The sequence below is a fragment of the Sciurus carolinensis genome, chromosome 2, assembly GCF_902686445.1.
Source record: "Sciurus carolinensis chromosome 2, mSciCar1.2, whole genome shotgun sequence".
In the NCBI taxonomy this organism is placed as follows: Eukaryota; Metazoa; Chordata; class Mammalia; order Rodentia; family Sciuridae; genus Sciurus; species Sciurus carolinensis.
Window position 1 is genome coordinate 138,593,091 of NC_062214.1, and position 5,990 is coordinate 138,599,080.

A 5,990-nucleotide genomic window follows, 5' to 3' on the forward strand; every position below is an offset into this window, starting at 1 on the left:
ACTCAGATGAATACACCATGCACTTTAAGAAATCACTCCCCATTTTGCCTTACTATCCCCAAACAACCACTAATATGATTTCTGTCTCTATGGATTTGCCTATTGAGTATTTCATAGCAAAGGAATCATACAATATGTAACCTTCTGTGTCTGGCTTCCTTCACTTAGCATAATGTTTTCAATATTCATTCAAGTTTTAGGATGTATCAGTACTTCATTCTTTGTATGGCTGAATAATATTATATTGTATTTATATAAAACAATTTCTTTACTCATTCATCCATTGATGAATATTCGGATTGTTTCTACCTTTAGGCTGTTATAAATAAATACTGTTACAAACATATGTATCTGTGTGGACATATGTTTTCTTTTTTTTTATTGTAAACAAATGGGATACATGTTGTTTCTCTGTTTGTACATGGAGTCAAGGCATACCATTTGTGTAATCATAAATTTACATAGGGTAATGTTGTTTGATTCATTCTGTTATTTTTTCCCTCCCCCCCACCCCTCCCATCCCTCTTTTCCCTCTATACAGTCCTTCCTTCCTCCATTCTTACCACCCTCCTTAACCCTAACCCTAAACCGAACCCTAACCCTAACACTAACCCCTCCCTCCCTCCATTATATGTCCTCATCCGCTTATCAGTGAGATCATTCGACCTTTAGTTTTTTGAGATTGGCTTATCTCACTTAGCATGATATTTTCCAATTTCATCCATTTGCCTGCAAATGCCATAATTTTATCATTCTTTATGGCTGAGTAATATTCCACTGTATATATATGCCACAGTTTCTTTATCCATTCATCAATTGAAGGACATCTAGGTTGGTTCCACAATCTGGTTATGGTGAATTGAGCAGCAATGAACATTGATGTGGCTGTATCTCTGTAGTATGCTGATTTTAAGTCCTTTGGGTATAGGCCAAGGAGTGGGATAGCTGGGTCAAATGGTGGTTCCATTCCAAGCTTTCTGAGGAATCTCCATACTGTTTTCCAGAGTGGCTGCACTAATTTGCAGCCCCACCAGCAATGTATGAGTGTACCTTTTTCCCCACATCCTCACCAACACCTATTGTTGCTTGTGTTCTTGATAATCGCCATTCTAATTGGGGTGAGATGGAATCTTAGGGTAGTTTTGATTTGCATTTTCTTATTACTAGAGATGTTGAACATTTTTTCATATATCTGTTTGTTGCTTGTACATCTTCTTCTGTGAAGTGTCTGTTCAGTTCCTTAGCCCATTTGTTGATTGGGTTATTTGTATTCTTGGTGTAGAGTTTTTTGAGTTCTTTATATATTCTGGAAATTTTTGCTCTATCTGAAATATGAGTGGCAAAGATATTCTCCCACTCTGTAGGCTCTCTCTTCACATTACTGATAGTTTCCTTTGCTGAGAGAAAGCTTTTTAGTTTGAATCTATCCCAGTTGTTGATTCTTGCTTTTATTTCTTGTGCTATGGGAGTCCTGTTAAGGAAGTCTGATCCTAAGCCAACAAGTTGAAGATTTGGACCTACTTTTTCTTCTATAAGATGCAGGGTCTCTGGTCTGATTCCGAGGTCCTTGATCCATTGTGAGTTGAGTTTTGTGCAGGGTGAGAGATAGGGGTTTAATTTCATTCTGTTGCATATGGTTTTCCAGTTTTCCCAGCACCATTTGTTGAAGAGGCTATCTTTTCTCCATTGCATATTTTTGGAACCTTTGTCTAGTATGAGAAAATTGTATTTATTTGGGTTTGTGTCCATGTCCTCTATTCTGTGCCATTGATCTACCTGTCTATTTTGGTACCAATACCATGCCGTTTTTGTTACTATTGCTTTTAATAGAGTTGAAGATCTGGAATTGCGATACCCCCTGCTTCGCTCTTTCTGCTGAGGATTGCTTCAGCTATTCTGGGTTTTTTATTCTTCCAGATGAATTTCATAATTGCTTGCTCTATTTCTGTAAGGTACATCATTGCCAAAAATATACGCCCATGAAATAAATCTTCCTCTAAGGACTGCTTTCATAGTGCCCCAGAGATTTTGATATGATGTGTCTTTGTTCTCGTTTACTTCTAAGAATTTTTTTATTTCCTTCCTGATGTCTTCTGTTATCCATTCATCATATAATAGCATATTATTTAATCGCCAGGTATTGGAGAAGTTTCTGTTTTTTATTCTGTCATTTATTTCTAATTTCAATCCATTATAATCTGATAGAATACAAGGTAGTATCTCTATCTTCTTGTATTTGCTAACAGTAGCTTTGTGGCATGAAATATGGTCTATTTTCGAGAAGGATCCATGTGCTGCTGAGAAGAAAGTGTATTCGTTCTTTGTTGGATGGTATATTCTATATATGTCTGTTAAGTCTAAATTGTTGATTGTGTTATTGAGATCTATGGTTTCTTTATTCAATTTTTGTTTGGAGGGTCTATCCAGTAGTGAGAGAGGTGTGTTAAAATTGCCTAGTATTATTGTGTTGTGGTCTATTTGATTTCTGGAATTAAGAAGGATTTGTTTGACGTACATGGATGAGCCAATGTTTGGGGCATAGATATTTATGATTGTGATGTCTTGCTGATTTATGCTTCCCTTAAGGAGTATGTAATGTCCTTCTTTATCCCTTCTGACTAGTTTTGGCTTGAAGTCCACATTATCTGAAATGAGGATAGATACTCCAGCTTTTTTGCTGTGTCCATGTGCATGGTGTGTTTTTTCCCATCCTTTCACCTTTAGTCTATGGGTATCTCTTTCTATGAGATGAGTCTCTTGCAGGCAGCATATTGTTGGATTTTTCTTTTTAATCCAATCTGCCAGTCTATGTCTTTTGATTGATGAGTTCAGGCCATTAACATTCAGGGTTATTCAGGGTTATTATTGTGATATGATTTGTATTCCCAGTCATTTGACTCATTTTTGTTTTTTGACATGATTTGGTTTCTCCTTTATTTGGCTATTCCTTTAGACTAGTTCCTCTCGATGCTGATTTACATCATTGTTTTTCATCTCTTCCTCATGGAATATTTTGCTGAGAATGTTCTGTAATGCCGACTTTCTTTTTGTAAATTCCCTTAGCTTTTGTTTATTATGGAAGGATCTTATTTCGTTGTCAAATCTGAAAGTAAGTTTTGCTGGTATAAGATTCTTGGTTGGCATCCATTTTCTTTCAGGGCTTGTTCCAGGCCCTTCTAACTTTTAGGGTCTGGATTGAAAAATCTGCTGATATCCGTATTGTTTTCCCCCTGAATGTAATTTGATTCTTTTCTCTCGTGGCCTTTAAAATTCTGTCTTCATTTTGTATGTTAGGTATTTTCATTATAATGTGCCTTGGTGTGGGTCTGTTGTAATTTTGTATATTTGGACTCCTATAAGCCTCTTGTACTTGGTTTTCCATTTCATTCTTCAGATTTGGGAATTTTTCTGATATTTCATTGAATAGATTGTTCATTCCTTTGGTTTGTTTCTCTAAGCCTTCCTCAATCCCAATAATTCTTAATTTTGGTCTTTTCATGATATCCCATAATTCTTGTAGATTCTGTTCATGATTTCTTACCATCTTCTCTGTTTGGTCAACTTTGTTTTCAAGATTAAATATTTTGTCTTTAATGTCTGAGGTTCTGTCTTCCAGGTGTTCTATCCTATTGGTTATGCTTTCTGTGGAGTTTTTAACTTGGTTTATTGTTTCCTTCATTTCAAGGATTTCTGTGTGTTTTTTTTTTCAGTATATCTAACTCTTTATTGAAATGATCTCTTGCTTCCCACATTTGCTCTTTTAACTGTTGATTGGTGTGATCATTTAATGCCTGCATTTGTTCTTTCATCTCCTCCTTCAATGCCTGCATTTGCTCTTTCATCTCCTCATTTGCTTCCCTGATTGTTTTAATTATGTACATTCTGAACTCCCTTTCTGACTTTTCTTCTGCTGTGCTCTCATTGGGTTTTATTGATATAGTATCTAGGTTTGTTTGGGACATTTTCTTCTCTTGTTTTCTCATATTGGTCAGATATCAGTGGGACTCTGAGATATTGCAGATTTCCTCTATTGGCTTATAGTGTCCCTGTAGATTTCCAGTATATCACCTCCCAGCCTTCAGTAGCCTGAAGTCTTGGAGGAACTTGATAATGCAGTGCTTCTGAAGAAAGCTGCCCCTAGCCCGCTACTGGTTCCAGGGCTTGGAGCTGGCTCTGTGCAGAAAGGCTCTCACTGGGCGGTCTGCTCCGAGAAGCTGGCCATGAAAGGAGCCTGCTGCTGGAGGGAACAGGGCTGCTTGGGGAAGTCCCTGGCTGCCCTGTCCTGGTCCCTGAAGCTGTCTGCGGGCCCTGTCTTCTTTTCTCTTGGGTATTTACATAGGAATAGAACTGCTGGGTCCTATAGTGATTCTATATTTAAATTTCTGAGCATCTACTAAACTGTTTTTCACAGTAGCTATACTATATCATAATTCCACCAGCAATATATGAGCATTCCTACTCTGTATCCCTCACAATACTCATTTTCCTTTTCTTCATTATAGCCATTATAGTAGGCACAAAGATATAAAGTGGTATCACTTTGTGGTTTTGATGTGCATTTCCTTAATGATCAATGAATTCATGTGCTTACTGGCCATTTGTATATCTTTTGTGTAATGTCTATTTAAGCCCATTTTTAAACTGCATTGTCTTTTGGTTGTTGAGTTGTTAAGAGTTCTTTACTGGGTATGGATACTATAACCTTATCAGATATGTGATTTGAAAGTGTTTTCTCCCATTATGTGGGTTGTCTTTTCATTTTCTTGATAATGTCCTTTGATGCACAAAAGTTTTAAATTCTGATAAAATCCAACTCCTCTAATTGTTCTTTGGCTGCTCATACTTTTGGTGTCAACCTAAGAAACCACTGTCAAATCTGAAGTCAAGATTTACCTCCATATTTCAATCTAATAGCTGTAGAGTTTTCACTCATATTTAGATCAATGATTAACGTTGTTCTAATTTTTGCATATGAAGCAAAATTAAGGGTCCAAATTCATAGTTTTGCATATGGTTATCCAGGTGTCCCAGCATAGTTTATTAAAGAGATTTTTCTTTCTCAATTGAATGATCTTGACTTCTTTTTTGAAAACTAATTGACCATAGATAATTGTATTTCTTTCTGGGCTCTGTATTCCATTAGTCTGTTATGGTTTAGGTATGAGGTATCCCACAAAAGATCACGTATGAAACAATGCAAGAATTTTGAGGTGAAATAATTGGATTATCAGAGGTGTGACCTAATCAGTGAATTAAACTGCTGGTATGTAATTATATGCAGGGCAGTAATTATATGCAGGTTGGGTGTAGCTGGAGGAAGAAGGTCACTTGGAGTTTATATTTTCTCCTTGGTGAATGTAGGAGCTCTCTGCTTCCTAATCACCATGTCCTGATCTGTTTATTCTTCCATGATTGTGGGGAGCCATCCATGTTTAGCAGAATCAGACTTGGCTGAGCCATGGGATATTGAGGTCTGACTCCCAGGAACTGACAGTCATGAAAGACTGTTTCAGACAGCCAGGGAGTAGGTGGCCCTGTACAGAGGTGGCTCACCCCTCAGGAAATGCTAATTCTTTAAGCAAATGGTTTCCGGAACTCCGCCCCATGCTGTTCCCCATAGAAGAAGCCCCTCCCTGTCCAGGGCCCTTTACCTGTAGGACTATAAAGGTGAAAGTGGGCTGCTCCATCTTGTTGGAGGCCACATCTGATATGGCCTGCTCCATCACATCCCCTTCCGTTTGAAGAGTATTGGCTCTTATGTTTATTGATTAGATAAGTTTATTAGTAATTAATTGATCACCAGCACTGTTGTCTTCCAACAGAAACTCTTCTCCTCATCCATGCGGTATATGGAAAACCCCCCACTCATGATAGTCTGCTTCATCTTGGGCCCAGAACTATGGAGTTGGCTGCCAATGGACTAAACTTTGAAACCATGAGCCAAAATGAACTTTTCCTATTTAAAAAAAATTTTTTTTTCAGGTCTTTTG